This window comes from Carcharhinus amblyrhynchos, chromosome 24 (genome assembly GCF_965287045.1).
Source record: "Carcharhinus amblyrhynchos chromosome 24, sCarAmb.v2.hapA, whole genome shotgun sequence".
NCBI classification, from domain to species: Eukaryota; Metazoa; Chordata; class Chondrichthyes; order Carcharhiniformes; family Carcharhinidae; genus Carcharhinus; species Carcharhinus amblyrhynchos.
The window spans coordinates 31,769,719-31,787,861 of NC_137347.1; the positions used below are offsets into that span (position 1 = coordinate 31,769,719).

At 40.5% G+C, this 18,143-nt stretch overlaps 1 protein-coding gene across 4 annotated transcripts in view; it reads right to left on the minus strand.

Annotated features, from left to right (window-relative positions):
• LOC145357941 (ribosomal protein S6 kinase 2 alpha-like) overlaps positions 1 to 18,143 on the minus strand; it is a 234,951-nt gene that overhangs the window by 212,548 nt on the left and 4,260 nt on the right. The gene's annotated exons all lie outside the window — the stretch shown is intronic.

The window sequence follows — 18,143 nt, forward strand, 5'->3', positions numbered from 1 at the left end:
AGACTTTTGAGAGGAGGGTAGTGCCATGATTGGCAGCAATTTTATTATTATAGTGCCCTGGAAAGATGGAAATTAGAAGTATAATCAAGATACAAAGCAACTTGTGGATTTAGTCATCAGGAGACTTAATTTAATATAGATCAGATTTTAATAGACAAGATCTCAGTCCAAGGCATTCAACACAGTACACAATTAATGTTTATCACCCAGATTTATTGTTTGCTCTGCACAAAACAATGGAGGTGGAGGAATGCAGGTAGCTTTATTTTAAGTTTTTGAAAGTGCTGGCTAAGTCAGGCAGTGGCTGGTAAATAAGTTAAGCTTCAAGAAATTTCCTCTTCATGCTTCACAGCTCTCCAACTCCTCATTGCTTGCCAACAAAACCATACATAAACTCCTCATATAAGCACATTCTGGGCATGAGCTTTCTGGCCCTCTGCGATGGTTGATCGGTGCAGCAGGTTGGGAAGATAGCATGCAAGGCTTACCAGTCTAATGCTGAAATCCATCTTCCTGGTCCAGTTTTGCCAGTGCAAAGCCACTTTAAATATTAACATCAAAACGTCTGGCATGGCCATTTCCAGCCGCCCAGACATTCCCCCCTCATCTGCAAGAGATTGCACAGACGCAAATCACTCATGGTCTCCACAAATGGGGACCAGGTGTGATGGCCACACCAGGGGAAGTGAAGGCCACTGAAGCCCCCAGATGATCGGGGGAATGGCCAGGTAGTCTCCACAGGGCGATGGGTCTCCCATGAATCTCCCGACTGCCAAAAAAATTGATAGTGTAGGAAGATTGCAGTGCAGCACTCACTGAAAAAACTGGCGTGAGTCACTCCGGTTTTCAGACTTTTATGATACTTAAACTGCAATCTTATCAGCTCACTATGCCAATCAAGCAACATGGCAAACTGGTCAGATTGCGTGTGGAGTGAAAAATTGGGTTTTTACAATCTTTGGGCACGATCTTATGAAAAAAGTCTTAAGCGTTGAATGATCAAGAAAACAGGAGAGTTTCAGTCCGGTTTTTTTTTTGAGAGTTTGAAAATGCAATCTTATGACTCAGTCAGTTTTTTGGATAGGAGTGCAATTTTCACCAGTAGGCAAACAAAGCCTAAGCTCGCCAGTGAAGCCAGCTGCAGACTGCTTGGAGAGCTATTGTGTTGGCAACCCGATCTCCCAGTGAACTTGGGAGACCTATCATCAATGTCAGTATAATTACCCATGGAAACACAGATTGCCAGCATTGGGATCCTCCCAATGAGTCCCATCACGAATCCCTACACAACCCCCCCGAGACTTCCCTCCTCTCCCCAACTGATCACTCCCCCTTGCATACTCGTCACGCTGATCACACCTGTTTGCAGTGGTTGCCCCTTCCCCCTGCAGACCACTCCCCTTTGTCCTTCCCCTCCCTTGCTCAGGCACCACTCTCTTATCACTGCTCCTGATGGGCAGTGCCAGGATGCCTGGTGGGCAGTGCCTGGCCATGGCCCACAACCTGTGGCTTCAAAGGTCTCTGATACCCACAGCAAGGTCACCACGTCTGGTCTCTGCTGCTCAAAACCAACTGTGATTCTCACTGGTGTAAATACTGACCGGCAAAGGGGCAAGTGCATCTGAGGCTGGACAATGCTTCTCGGGACTAGTTAATGAAGTGTTAAGTGTGTCATTAATATTTAATGAGACTGCACGCTCCTTTTGGCACAAAGCCAATCCCATCGGCAAAACAGTACCGGTAACCAGGTGTGCAGCGAGAAACTGGACACGAACCTGATTTTTTGTCCCGCATGTATTTGGCATGGCAACCTAGTAAGATTGCGTCCTTAGAAATTTTTCATAAGACTGCGCCCTCTAAGTTTTTCAATATCAAGTCATATTTCAAAAATCCTCTTAATGTTCAAGCCCATTAATATATATTAAATATCAAAACAATTAAGAATTGAGCTGTTACTTCAGTAATGAAATTCATTACAATGCATTTGGCTCATCACAACAAATTTAACACTCATGAAGCAGCATGTTCAATATATTGCTAGCTGGTTAGTTAAGCTGTGTGGGAAGTGCAAAGCATTATTCTAAAGAAAAGAAACTCCAACATTTGCAGAATGCAAGAGAAATCATAACTTAAGGCAGTTTAAAAAGGCTTCTATTGTAGAATAGATTACCCAATTTCAAAGACAATGAAAAGCACGTTTTCTATTTTAGGGCAAGTTTTTGTAACTTCAGTTCTACAGTAAAGTGAGTTCAGCTTTCACAATCTAAATGGATGTCAACAAAAAAAAACTGTGGAAGGTAGTTAGCCACAAGTTTAATCTCCCTCTCTCTCCAAGTTTCTGATTGCATCTGTGCTGTTGTGAAGTAGTTCCATATAAAGAGGAAGGAAGGAAGAGAAGATTACGTAAAAACAAAGCGCTGGAAAAACTCAGCATGTCTGACAACATCTGTGTATAGAGAAACAGAGTTAACACTGAGTTCAATATGACTCTTCCAAAGAATCCTCAATGTGCAGCTGCATCAGGCTGTGCAAAAAATTTTGTACACAATGTCACTTTATACTGAGGTTTCATTTGTCCTCAGTGCTGCAAAGGATAGATCTGGCCAAATTGTAGTGGAACATTGGTGGATTGTGCTGTTCCATCTTTCCCTCCTGGAAGATTTTGTGCAAAAAAAATCATCTGTGACCACAAGTCCACTAGGCATTGATCCACACAATATCCTAAAGGCCCTACTGGAAAAGGGGATAATGGATCCTCTGGATGGTTCTTTCAGTAAACTGTCATTCGGCAGAATGCTACAACTTTCAAACAAGTACCAAGAACAAGTGTGGGTGGTGGTAAGAAAAAGACGTCAATATCAAAACTTTCATGCACACCAGAGTTTCAGCACCACGGTATACTGCCCCTGGGCAGTTCTGGTGAAAAGACTGTTGTCCAGTTTCTTCTGGAATGTGCATTTGCAAAAAAGGTCTGGAAAGAAATGCAATGATTTTTATTGCTGTTCATCTTCATCATGAAGGAGGACTGTGCTCTATAGACTGTTCCCAGGGATAAACAGAGACAAACATCAATTGTTGCAACAGACCCATCAATTGAGTGGAATATGCTCTTTTGCTTGCCTCAAACTTGCTAGTCTTCCAATGCAAAGAGCTGTCCATGACCAAGTGCTGCAGACTGGCATATTCCAAAGTCTAGGACTACATACTCCTGTCAAAGTACAAAGAGCCGAAAGCCATGGAAAGTTCCCCCAGTTGTATGCACCAGAGAAAGTCTGACAGAAAATGTATATTGTAACGATAACCTATAGTTATAAGTATAATGCCCCTCCCCTCCAAAGTGCCATGTATTGTATTGAAAGAAGTTCAACAATATTATACTTTGTGCAATGTTAGATTTGAAAAATTATACAATGCACTTTTGTAAAATTTAATGAAAACATTGGACATAAAGTACAATGAAGTTATTCCATTCTAATTTGAGTGAACATTTCATCTTCAGAAATTCCCATCAAGAAAAAAATCACTTTACTGGAGTCAATTTTGAGTAGGTGTTGCCCTGCCAGTTAAGACGACGTACATCATCACATTTTCCTGAACAATACTCTGAAATTGAGTGTCACTGGACATCATAAACTAAAGGAAGATGGCCAACTGGTTTGTATGTGAAATTAAACACAAAAACACTACCTTAACCAGAAGAGAACTCCACAATCATTGTTGCAAATTTTATTTCTAAATATCTACCACTTGGATAGAACCAAGTCTCTGTCTAGCTATTATATTTCCACGAGAGTCAAAAATGCAGGATTTATAGCTCACTCTCCCCACCTCCACATCCCTGCAATTCCCTTTGACTCCAGCTTTACTGGGGCCCTTAAGTATATAAGGCAAGGGAGTTTTGTTAAAATTGTACTGTGCTTTGATGAGATCACATTTGTAATAATGTGTAGAGTCTTGATCTCTTTATCTAAGGAAGAATATAATTGCATTAGTAGCAGTTCAGAGTTCAAGTTCACCAGACAGGTTCCTTAGATGAGGGTATTATCATACACAGAGACACATTTGACCTGCATCCATTGGAATTTAGAAGAATGAGAGGTGATTTTATTGAACCATAACGATTCTCTGACAGGGTGGATGCTGAGAAGGTGTTGCCTGTTGTGGGTGATACTAAAACTAGGGGAGGTGGTTTAAAAATACAAATTTGCCATTTAAGACAAGATGAGAATGTTTTCTTCGCACAGGGTCATTAGCACATGGAATCTCTTCACAAGTGATGGTCTAGTGGTATTATCACTACACTATTAATCCAAAGACTCAGCTAATGTTCTATGGACCCAGGTTCAAATCCCACAACAGCAAGAGGTGGAATTTGAATTCCATAAAAAAAGTCTGGAATTAAGATTCTACTGATGACTTTGAAACCATTAACAGAAAAACCCATCTGGCTCATTAATGTCATTTTGAGAAGGAAATCTGCCATCTTTACCTGGTCTGGCCTACATGTGACACCAGAGTCACACCACGTGGTTGACTCTCCTGCCCTTGGGTATTTACGGATGAGCAATAAGTGCTAGCCAGACAGTGATGTCCATGTCCCATTAAATATTTAAAAAATCCTTGTTTTCAAATCTTTCCAAGGCTTCACCCCTCCCTATTGCCAGCATCTTCAGTACAATCCTCCAAGATTTCTGCATTCCTCCAACTCTGGTCTCTTGCACATCCCTGATTTCAATCACTCTACCATTGGCTGCCAAGGCTGAAGCTCTGGAATTCTCTCTCTAAGCCATCTCTTTCGCCTTCTCAATGATGCTCCTTAAAATCTACTTCATGAACCAAAGTTTTGATTATCTACCCTAATTGTCATGTGGAATGTCAAATTTTGTTTGTTAATGCTCCAGTGAAACATCTTAAATTTTTTTTAATGTTAAAGATACTATATAAATGCCGGTGGTTGTTGTTAATCCACAGACTGATTTAAAGCCAGCCAGTATAAACCAGGCTGCAATCAATTCTATAGCAACTGGCTTTAGATTGGTATGTGTTTTAATGTCTAGTTTTTGGACACAATCTGTAAGCCATCAGCCGTGACTCAGTTTTCAGCACTCTTCACCCAGAATTGAAAAGTTCCGAGTTCACGTCCCACTCCAGGACTGAAGTACAAAGATCAAGACTGGCTCTCAAGTGCAGTTTACAGAGAGTGCTACACTATCAGGTGTGTCTTTTTTTTAGATGAGACGTTAAATCATGGTGCCATCTGTTTGCTTGGGTGGATATAAAAGATTCCATGGTGCTATTTAAGGGCAGCAAGGGTGTCCGAGCCAACATTTATTCTCTATCAACATCACAAAAACAAATAACCAACATTTGCTTTCCGCTGCATTTCTTATATTACGAGAGTGACTACATTTCAAAAACATTTGAAATAATCGATAAAATGCACTTTATAAATACAAGTCTTCCTTAGTTAATCCTCCCACACCAACCCACTCAATGAAAAGATGCTCAAAGTTGTACCCTCCACCAGCCCACCACTTGAATCAAAGAAGATGCATTAAAATCTGTATTCAAATAACATTGAATGCGCAGTTTGAAATTGGAAAAGAAATGCTCACAGTAGTCCAGGTCACAGGCAAAGAAAGTAAACTTCACATCATGAGATGCACAAGAACACTCACTGGAGATGAGAAAGCTTTTACTTGCTGCATGAGTGGTCACCTTGCACAATGGACTCTTATCACCTCAACCGCGCAACTTGTCTGATGTACAAGTTGGTTTCCTTATGTGTGGACAAAAAAGGCACAATCAGATAAATTCTTCAATCAGATGGAAAATTGGTGAACAGCTGTACAATATATACAGGCTGCTTGGATCCACTATACACCTGTCTCGACATCTGACTAGAATTGTAAGATTAAAATAAGAAATTAAAACATGCTCATCAAATGCACAGGTAGCATATTCTCGTCACAAAACAATTTTTCATTTTTATGCAGTCAGATATCACAAGCACGAAAACGTACATTCAAAAATCATGAAAATCACTTCATTCACCCAATATGAAACATGAAAAGAAAATTATCCAAGCCTATGAGACACATTCTTCAGTAAAAGAAAAACATTTCATTGAAATTCAGGAAGATGAAAAGTGACTGAGGAGGTGCAAAATTACCATACTAATTAGTGAAAGAGTGGGGGAAACTATCACGAGGTGGGAATTTTGAAATCAGACCTATTTTACAGTCACATGCAAATTTGAATGTCACTACAATCCAATACCGGTTCCATGTCACAGATTAAGGCAAAAGTAACAAGAAAGGTCCAGAAGTGTAGAAGTGCAACTGGTCAACTAATGTGGCACTAACGTGGCACAAATCAATCTATAAATTCAGTATTACAGGGACTGCTCCTTCCTTCATAACGTAGATTGTTTTTAAATTCACAAAACTGAATAATTAAATAATGGATATTAGTCCACATGCAAGGCTTTATGAAATAATTTGAATAATATTAATTTCCAAATTGCAGAAGCAAACAATAGGGGTGTCACTAGATTGGTATATTCTATAGACCACCAACTAATGGAAAATTTGAGGAGAAAACCTACAAAGAAATTACTGAATTATGCAACAATTAAGTTTAAAGTTAAGTTTAGTTATTAGAGTCACAAGTCAGCTTACATTAACACCGCAATGAAGTTACTGTGAAAATCCCCTTGTCGCCACACTCCAGCACCTGTTCGGGTACAATGAGAGAGAACTTAGTGTGATCAATGCACTAACAAGCAGATCTTTTGGTCTGAGAGGGGAAACCAGAGCACCCGAAGGAAACTCGTGCAGACACGGAGGACGTACAAACTTCACACTGACAAGAGACCCAAGCTGGGAATCAAACCCAATCCCTGTGCTGTGAGGCAGCAAGTGCTGACCATTGTTCTTCCCTAATTAAACAGTAGCAATCATAGGGACTATAATTATCACAGTATAGATTGGGTTAGCAGTAACGAAGGGGCAGAGTAGGACAACAATATGAGATGTGTTCAGGAGAATTTTCTAAATCCGTGGGTTTCCAACTCAACAAGGGAGGAGGCATTCCTGGATCTAGTTCTTGGAATGAGGCTGACCAAGTAAATGGCAGTATCAGTAGGAGAACATTAAGGGGGTAATGAACATAACATCTCAGGCTGTAGGTGAGCTTTAGGACAAGGAATTTTCCAGAAGAAAAATAACTCATTGGGAGAGAGACAACTTCAATGGGGGTGATAATGCATCTGGCCCAGATAGTGTAGGTCCTTGCTAGTAATTGTCCTCCCTGAGTAGAGTTCAGTTCCTTCCTAGCAATCTGTGTTTCGTGTTTATCATTCAACTATCTCTGAAGTATCAGGTGATATCAAAAGGGCAAACTTTGTTCTTAGCTTTTTTTTAAAGAAGGCAGCACTGCTGGTGAACTCCATCGTTGGATGTGCAATGTTCCTGCAATGATATCAAGAAGTTGCTTACTCATTTCAACATACCTTGGTTCTTTGATGCCCTGATTGAGTAACTGTACAAGTCGTTCAGCCAATCCATTTGTGGATGGATGGTATGGAGCCAACTTGATGCGCTGTGTACCATTTCCTTTCAAGTAGTCTTCAAATTCCTTAGAAATGAACTGTGTCTTATTGTCACTTACAATATGCACAGGTCTACCAAATATTTTACCCTGCTTCCAATAGTTGTTCTATTGTAATGGATTTCATGATCTCTACTTCCAGCCATTTAGAATGTACAGCTACAGTTAGTAGGAACATGTGTCCCTCTGTTGGGGCAGTGTAATCTATGTGTACTCTCTGCCATGGTGGCTTCGGTCATTCCCATAGATGTAAGGATTGTAATGATGGAGTGTTTCTTAATTTTGCACAGGACTAAACACTGTCCCAACCTTCTCTTTGATTTGTGCATCTAATCCTGGCCACCAAAAATAATTATGTGCCAGTTCCTTCATTCTCATCACAGCTGGACGTCTTTCAGAAAGCTGCTCAAGGATTCTTCCCCACAAACACAGAAATAATCACTTGGAATCCCCATAATGAAACTCCATTCTGGTCTGTCAACTCAAGTCTTCTTGCGATGCAAGGCTCAGGGTCTGGGATTTTACTCAGTCCTTCTGTCGTTGATCCTTTTGGTATCATATCCACACTAGCGTGGCACAGTAGCATGCTAGAGTGACACTGGCATAGTGGTTAGCGCTGCTGCCTCACAACACCAGGGACCCAGGTTCCATTCCTGGCTTGGGTCACTGTCTGGGCGGAGCCTGCATGTTCTGCGTCTGCATGGGTTTCTTCTGGGTCCTCTGGTTTCCTCCCACAGTCCGAAAGATGTGCTGGTTAGGCACATTGACCATACTAAATTCTCAGTATACCCAAACAGATGGTGGAGTGGGGCGGGGCGTGTAGGGGATTTTCACAGTAATTTCATTGCAGTATTAACGTAAGCCTACTTGTGGCACTAAAATTAAAAAACTTCCCCATCATTAAATCGGATCTTATGCTGAACTTGAGATGAAGTCACAGGTATGTTATCCACTTGTGCGAAATACAAGATGTTAACAAAATTTTCTTCAGGTTCCTTCTTGTTTGTAAAGGCAACCTTGACAAAGAAAATATTTAATATTGTAGATTTCTGCTGATAATAATCATCTCTGTCACCTACTGGCAGCTAAAAAAAAAGACTATATTAATATGACCCGAAGATTGTCATCAAGGGTTGGTGATCCATCAAAAATGTAAAATGATGCCCATGTGATAAAATCTTCTTACTCCAAATATGATACTCAAAGCTTCTTTTTCCAGCTGAGCACAATTTGTTTCTGCACTTGTCCAAGTTCATGAAGGCAATTGGTCGCTCTTCTCCCAAAGGCATGATATGCGTACCCTATACTGTGATGCATCGCAAGCAATTTATTTCAGCCTGGGATTGAAGCAGACCAATACCTCTGACTTCTTTAAAGCTTCTTTTACTTCTTTGTATGCTCTTTCGCATTCTTTGTCTGGTGCCATGCCTGTTTGACACATAGCCAAGTGTGTAATGGCTTCAATAGCAATAGTTCATCAATCCTAGAAACAGTCTCAGTTGCATCACACCTTGAGGACATGGTGCTTCTAAACTGCTATCAACTTTTCTGGATCCTTATAAAAGCCATCTTAATCAATGATATGGTTACCAGTGAACCGAAAAAGTTACACTTTTCCTTTTTGATCCAAAGATTATGTTTTTGCAGGCATTCCAATACAGCTTTCAAGTTCTTCACGTTGTCTTGTTCACTTAAACCTAAGAGGATATCAGCTGGATATCCTCTAGATACACATTTCGCCCACTCAGAATTTGATCCATGGATTTCTGGAATAGACATGATGTGGAGATACCGGCGTTGGACTGGGGTAAACATAGTAAAAAGTCTCAACACCAGGTTAAAGTCCAACCAATTTATTTGAAAGTAAACCCACAAGCTCGTCGGGTGTTGAGACTTTTTACCGTCTCTGGAATAGAGCAGGTGCGAATATTATCCCGAACGACAGTCTCCAGTATTGAAATAGACCTGTGTGTGTCGTGATAGTAACGGTTATGAACTTGCAGCCATATTCATTAGTAGGTAAGTTCGTGATAGATTTATTTTGCTGGATTTCTGGCCTCAGATAGTCCAGTAAATAAGTCTTCAAACAGCAGCAGTGGATATTGATTAGTACACAATATCAGATTAATCGTCATCTTGAAATCTCCAATCCAAGTTCAAATCCTGCCACAGCAGATGGTGGAATTTGAATTCAATACAAAAATCTAGGATTTTGAACTTACTGATGCAGATGACACCAAGATTGGAGGCATAGTGGACAGTGAAAAAGATTATCTCAGATTGCAACGGGATCATGATCAATTGGGCCAGTGGGCTGACGAATGGCAGATGGAGTTTAATTTAGATAAATGCGAGGTGATGCATTTTGGTAGACTGAAACAGGGCAGGACTTACTCAATTAATGGTAGGGCAATGGGGAGAGTTACAGAAGAAGAGTTCTAGAGGTACATGTTCATAGCACCTTGAAAGTGGAGTCACAGGTGGACAGAGTGGCGAAGAAGTCATTCAGCATGTTTGGTTTCATTGGTCAGAACACTGAATACAGGAGTTGGGATGTCTTGTTGAAGTCGTACAAGACATTGATAAGGCCACGCTTGTAAGACTGTGAACAGTTCTGGTCACCCTATTATAGAAAGGATATTATTAAACTAGAAAGAATGCAGAAAAGATTAACAAGGATGTTACCAGGACTTGATGGTTTGAGTTATAAGGAGAGATTGGATAGGCTGGGACTTTTTTCTCTGGAGCGTAGGAGGCTGAGGGGTGATCTTATAGAGGTCTACAAAATGAGGAGCACAGATCAGCTAGATGGTCAATATCTTTCCCCAAAGGTAGGGGAGTCTAAAACTAGATGGCATAGGTTTTGTCTTTTAAAAAGCATTTAGATGGGAATAGAGGGATATGGGCCAAATGCAGGCATTGGGACTAGCTTTGAGTTTTAAAAAAGGGCAGCATGGACAAGTTAGGCCAAAGGGCCTGTTTGCATGCTGTAAACCTCTATAACTCTATGAAACCATTGTTGACTGTCGGAAAAACCATTTTGTTTACAAATGTCCTTTAGGAAAGGAAATCTGCTGTCCTCACCTGGGCTGCCTATTTATTGACTCCAGAGCACAACAATGTGGTTGACTTTCAACTACCCTTGGGCAACTAGAGATGTTGCTACATTGGCCAGCCAACAACATCCATGTCCCACGAATGACTAGAAAAACATATCCTTACTGAGCCACCAGATTTTAGTACAGGCACTATGTGTGTAGCCCAATCACTTATAGTAACTGGTTCAATTACTTCTGTTTGGACTAGTCTTTCTAGTTCATCTTTGACTTTGGTCTGATGGTGAATAGTACTGTTCTGGCTTTGAGGCATTTCAAGCTGAATTTCAACTCCTGTCATTGAGTCAAGTGATTTTTCAAACACGTTTTTATTGTTCCAGAAGTTGTTATAGATCAGTCTTGCTATAAACCAGTTGATTCACAGCTTCCTGTTGAATTAAAATTTTCCCAAGAATGCCCTACCGAATAAAGCAGGAAAGTTCCCACGGACAACATGGAGGCAAACCTGCTGTTCGCCCATTCACCCTAATGTATCCTTTTAATGGTAAAACCTCTTCCGTGTACATCTGTAGGAATACATTTGATGGTTTATTTCCACTGGTCGCCATTTTGTGGCTTTTCATCAAACTCTTATTTAGCAGCCAGCTCTATTGATACTGCAATGTCTACTGCTGATTTAAGAGTCAGTGCTCCTTCAATGAGCAGTTTCCTGTGAATAGTTTCATTACAGAGTCCACATATCAACCTATCACAAACAGTACCATCAAGAGGTGCAATATCTGCCTAGCCTTTGCAAGGTTGCCACGAACTATGAAATGCCTTCCTCCGGCTTCGGCACTGGAACCTAAATCTTTCAGCGATAATGAGTGTTTTTGCTCTTTTAAGAACTTAACCAGTTTTTCATAGGTTTTAATTCCTGGTTTTGCGCTCTTCAATTTTCCTCTCTTCCTCTAACAGTGCAACAATATTCTTCTGCCTGGAATTCTTCCTTTTCCCAATTAATAGCTTCTTTAAGATCTGACTTTTTTTTCCTGTCCATTCCCACAGCCCATTTTACTTTGTCACGTATGTGGTCTCTACAGCTTGGAAGTCTACTTTAATGATAAGTTTAACTTTTCTTGTAGTGCACTGGAGGTTTATTTTCCTTGACCTTGATCATTTATTTGATCTGAAGCTTTGAGTTTTTTCTGAATCGCAAAAAACACCTCCGACTCTCATCGTCAGCTTTCTCTTTCTTACATATTGACCGGGAATTACAGCAAAGAGAAAAGTAATGAGGTGCCACACCAGAGGGTTTGATGCAAATAAAATACAGGTTTAGAGTCATTGTCATAAAGGTTTACAGCGTGGAAACAGGTCCTTTGGCCCAACTTGACAATGCCGCCCTTTTGTTTGAAACCCCAAAGCTAGTCCCAATTGCCCGCATTTGGCCCATATCCCTCTATACCATCTTACCCATGTAACTGTCTAAATGCTTTCTAAAAAGACAAAATTGTACCCATTTCTACTACCGTCTCTGGCAACTCGTTCCAGACATTCACCACCCTCTGAAAAAATTGCCCCACTGGACCCTTTGTAACTCTCGCCTCTCACCTTAAACCTATGGCCTCTAGTTTCAGACTCCCCTACCTTTAGGAAAAGATATTGACTATCTCGCTGATCTGTGCTCATTATTTTATAGATCTCTATAAGGTCACCCCTCAGCCTTCTATGCTCCAGAGGAAAAAATCCCAATATATCCAGCCTTTCCTCATAACTCTAACCATCAAGTCCCAGTAGCATCCTAGTAAACTTTACCTGCACTCTTTCTAGTTTAATAATATCCTTTCCATAATAGGGTGACCAGAACTGTACACAGTATTCCAAATGTGGCCTTACCAATGTCTTGTACAACTTCAACAAGACATCCCAACTCCTGACGTTCTGACCAATGAAACCAAACATGCTGAATGCTTTCTTCACCACTCTGTCCACCTGTGACTCCACTTTCAAGGAGCTATGAACATGTACCCCTAGATCTCTTTGTTCTGTAACTCTTTATTTAGGTGTTGTTTGTTCTAGCTCCAAGATTGAAGAGCCTCAAAAGCCTGCAAAATTCCTCTGCTTACATCACTAAGATCATGTGACATTATATCAGCAGAAATGCAACAACTTTAAAGACATACACATGTAAATGGTAAAAAGGTCATAAACAAAGTGGGACTGATAAGGCACCTAATAGCAGATTTACATGTGGAGGCAGAGGATATGTCAAGGTAAATGAATAATTTTCATCTGTCTTTACCAAGGAAGATGTCTTAGTGAAAGAGTGGGTGACAGACATTGGAAAGCCAAAAATTGATGAAGAGGCAATAATGAGATTCTGTATTTGTAAGTTTAAAAAAAACTACGACAAGGTGAAATGCATCCAAGGCTACTGTGTGATGTATGTACGGAAACTGTGGAGATACTGGTCATAATCTTCCAACCTCCTTGGATACAGGGATAGTTTTAGATAACTGGATAATGGGATATGTTACATGATTTTTTCTGAAGTATAAGGATAAGCCCAGCAACTATAGATCCACCAGTTTAACCTTGGCATTTGGGAAGGTTTTAGAAACAACAAATTAGGACTAAATTAGAAGTCACTTGGGCAAATGTGTATTGATTAAGGAAAGCCAACACAAAAGGGAAAACTGAATTAAACCAACTTCCTTGGGTTTTCTGATGATGTAACAGAAAGGGAATTTGTTATTCATTCATGGATGTGGGCATCACTGGCTGGGCCAGCATTTATTTCCCATCTGTAATTGCCCTTGAACTGAAGCCATTTCAGAGTCAACTGTTGGGTGAAGGTTATGCAGTCAATGTGGCATACATGAACTTCCAAGACATTTGGTAGAGTGCCACAAAGCAGACTTATCAGTAAAGTTAGAGCCCAGGGAATGATAGGGACAGTATCAGTATCGATATAGAATTGACCGAGTGAGAGGAAGCAGAGAATTGTGGTGAACATTGGTTTTTCGAACTGGAGGATGGTGTATGGTGACATACTAATGTGTTAGGACTCCCATTTTTTACTCATTTTTTAATGGCCTAGATTTGGATGTGCAGGCCACAACTTCAAAATTTACAGAAGGCACAAAACTTAAAGTATTGTGTGAGGAGGATAGTGATAAACTTCAAAAGAACATAGACAGGCTGGTGGAGTGGGTGGATAGATAGATGACATATGTCTAATGCAAAATTGTGAAGATATTCACGTTGATAGAAAGAACAAAGCTGAGAATTTGAAATGAAAGGTAAAGTTATAAAGAAACAGAGGCCTGGGAGTATATATGCAAAAAAACTGAAAATGGAAAGGTCGATTAATAAAGCATGTACGCTGTTGGGCTTTGTATGTATCGGCACAAAATATAAAGTCAAAGAAGTCATATTAAACCTGTATAAACACTGGCTGGGTTTCAACTGGAGTATTGTTCCAGTTCTGGGCATCATGCTTTAGGAAGGATATGGAGGTTGCAGAAAAGATTGACAAGAATGGTCCTCCAGAGATGAGGCAATTCAGCTACATGGATAGATTGGTGAAACCAGAGCTGCTCTCCTTAGAGAAAAAGATTGAGTGGAGATTTGAGAGAGGTGTTCAAAATCACAAGAGGTCCGGACAAAGTAGAAAAGCTAGTCCTATTTGTGGAGGATTGAGAACCAGAGCATACTTATTTAAGGTGATTGGCAAAAGAAGCAACAGCAGCAAAAGGAAAAACATGTTTAAGCTATGATAGGTTAGGATATGGAATGAGCTATTTCAGAGTGTGATGAAGGCAGATTCAATTAAGACCTTTGTAAAAGAATCAGACAATTAGCCAAAAAGACAATATTTGCAGTGCTATGTTAAAAAAGGCAGAGAAGTGGAACTAGATTAATTGGTCTTGCAAAGAGCCAGCATGGCCATGACAGGGAAAATTACTTCATTCTGTGTTGTAACCATTCTACGACTGACATCAATATAAATTACTATTTTCATCACAGGGCTATAAAACAAGAAGACATTAACTTGCAATTTGTCTTGCATTCTCAATGCCATATTCTCAGCAGTTTTTTTTAAACAACTTCTTCTAGTGTTGTCCAGCAGTAAATTTAAGAAAGCATCATCCTTCCAAGTCTCATACAGCAAGTGTCTCTGGTGGGACATGTACCCATTTGCTGTTGCATTCTATGTACTAGGAGGCACGAATCAATGAATCACTTAGACTCGAGATACTTTTGATAAAACTAATCACATGCTATTCTTAGCGATTTGCAACTCTTACAGGCTGCTGCTTCTCATCAAGAAACCAAGAGAAGCTTAGGATCCTACTTATTCAAATAAAACAATGCAAAAATCTTGCTACATTCCATGGTCCAGGAATATATAACCATAAGTTGGTTTATCATATGCTAGTCATAGCAATGTCTCAAGAATAATATTTTGCCTAGCAACAGCTCAAGCTAAATGCAATTGTTTGGATTTCACAAATAATAATTGCTGGAAGTGTAGAAATAAACAATATTTGCAGTATTAGCAAAGAACAAAATGCTAACGCAAGTTTAATTCCCATTCTGGCTGAGGTAGGTTTGGGACCAGTCTCCTGGCCCTGCCCCTGCAGGAGGAAGGCAATAGCTAAACCAGCACTGGAAAAAGGCCAAGAAAACATCAGAATGAAGCATCAGCAAACAATAAGACAAGGAACTGCCTTCGGGCAAAGCACACATGAATAAATGATTTGTATTTCTGTAACACTTTTAACGTAATATGTTCCATGGTGCTTCACAGGAGCATTGTAAAAACAAAATTTGACACCCAGCTACACAGGGCAGATAGCCAAAAGCCTGGTCAGAGGCAAGTCAAAAGTCTGGTCAGAGGTAGGTTTTAAGGAGTGGGGATGGAATAAAATCCCTAGAACTTCTACAATGCAACAGGGAGGGAGCCATCCAGCCCATCAAGTTTGCATTGATTCTCTGAAAGAGCACCTTACCCAAGCCCACCACTTCCCTGCACTATCCTTGCAATCCAACATATTTACCATAGCAAATCCACCTAACCAACTCACCTTTGGACACTGATGAGCAATTTAGCATGACCAATCCACTTAACCTGCACATCTCTAGGCAGTGGGGAGGAAACCAGCGCACATGCAAATTCCACAAAGATAGTTACCCAAGGTCAAAATCAAACCCAGGTCCCTGGCGCTGAGAGGTATCAAAGCTAACCACTGCCATTGTGCAGCCCATTTAGAGACTGGATGCTTGAGAGAACTGAATTAGAGTGCAGATATCAGGAGGTTATAGGGTAGAGATTACAGAAACACAGAGAATATGGTCATGGAAGGCCTCAAAAACAAGGATGAAAAATTTTAAATCAAAGGTCTGCTTAACCAGGACCTAGTTCAATCAGTGAGCATGGGAGTGATACATTAGCGGGACTGGCATAAGAGAGGACATGGGCATTTGGGTGATTATCAAGTTTACGAAGGAGGATCAGCCAGGTGTGTGCTGGAATAGTCAAGTCCAGAGACAAGGAACTGCCTTCGGGCAGAGTACACGAATAAATGAATTGTATTTCTATAACACCTTTAATGTAATATGTTCTATGGTGCTTCACAGGAGCATTGTAAAAACAAAATCTGACACCCAGCTACACAGGGCAGATAGCAAAATATGCATTGGTGAAGGTTTCAGGAACAGATGAGCTGAGGTTGGTCAGAGGTAGCCAATGTTATATGGATGGAAAGAGACTGTCTTACTGGTGGTACAGATGCATGTTTGGAAGCTTATCTTGAGATTAAATATGGTAGCAGGGTTGTGCACAGTCTGGTTCAGCCTCAAATAATTACCAGGGAGAGAGACAAGAAAGGTAACTCAGACTGTAGAGAATGACTTTGATTGTCCCAGGTTTAAATGGAGGAAATTTTTGCTCGTCCGATATTGGAATCTGAACAATACTTTAGGGAAATGCTGTTGAGTTGGCTGTCTTCAACGTAGATTGGAAAATGAATGCGTTTTGGATGGTGTTTGTGAAGGACAGTATATAGAGTAAAATAGGAGGGCATCCAAGGATAGTTCTTTATGATGCATATGAATAAGCAGGGGTAAGCCATTTAGCACCTCGGACCTGTTCTGCCATTTAATAAAACAATAGCTGATGTGACAGTAACCTCAAATCTACATCCCACCTACCCCTGATAACACATCACCCCCTTGGCTTACTAAGAGTTTATCCACCTCTGCTTTCAAAACATTCAAAGGCTCTGCTTACACCACCTACAGGAAGAGAGTTCCAAAGGTGGCCGACCCTCAGGTAAACAATTTTGTCTCATCTGAGACCTTATTTTTAAAATGACCCATAGTTCTTGATTCACCCAGAAGAGGAAACATCTTCTCCACAACCATGTTGTCAAGACCCCACAAAATCTTATACATTTCAATCAAGTCACTTTTTTCTCTACTACACTCCAGGCCTGTCCGATCTTTCCTCATATGACAACTCACACATTCCCCAAGTATTAGTGTCCCAAGATGTGGAAGTGTGATAACCCTTAGAAGTTCCATGGGGAATCCCTAATCAATCTCCCTGTGGGACTCATGGGAGACAAATTCCCATGGTAATGAGCAACTGCCAACATAAGTGGAACTCGTCTCCTATGCCCTTGATAAGGCAGACCCTAAGTGGGTTCAGTGTTCTATCATCCCGAATGGGACTCATTTATATGCACCACACGGTTGTGATTTAACTTTGCTTTGTGAATAAAACTGTTCCCTTCCAGCTGGCTTCCTGAGTTATTACAATACGTTAGGAGGTTTGGCAGGATAAATACATGGGGGATAGGGCCTGGGTAACGGTGATGGAGCCTGGGTAAAATTCTCTTTCGAAGAGTCAGTGCAGGCCCAATGGACTGAATGGTCTCTTTCAGACTGCAGGAATTCTATGATTCTATTAGTCTGGAAAACCTTCCCTAAACTGAATCCAAAGCATTTACATCCTTCCTTAAATAAGATGGCCAATACTGTACATAGTAGTCCACGTGAGGTGTCACAAGTGCCATGAACAACTGAAACATAACTTCCCAACTTTTGTATTAATTTCCTCTCAAGACAAAGGAAACCATTCCATTTGCTTTCCTACTGGCTTGCTATATCCGCATGCTAGCCTTTTGCGATTCATGCAGTGGGATATGCAGACCCCTCTGCACCTCAAAGCTCTGCAATCTCTCACCATTCAGATAATATGCTTCTTTTCAATGGTTCACATCAAAATGGGCAATTTCACATTTTACCCTATTTGCCAGATCTTTTCCCACTCACGTAACTATCTTTTTGTAGCCTCCATATGTCATCTTCACAACTTACTTTCCCATGTATCTTTGTGTCATCAGCAAATTTGGCAACATTCCTTCAACCAAGTGATTTATGTAAATTGTGAACAATTGAGGTACTAACACTAATCCCTGTGGCACA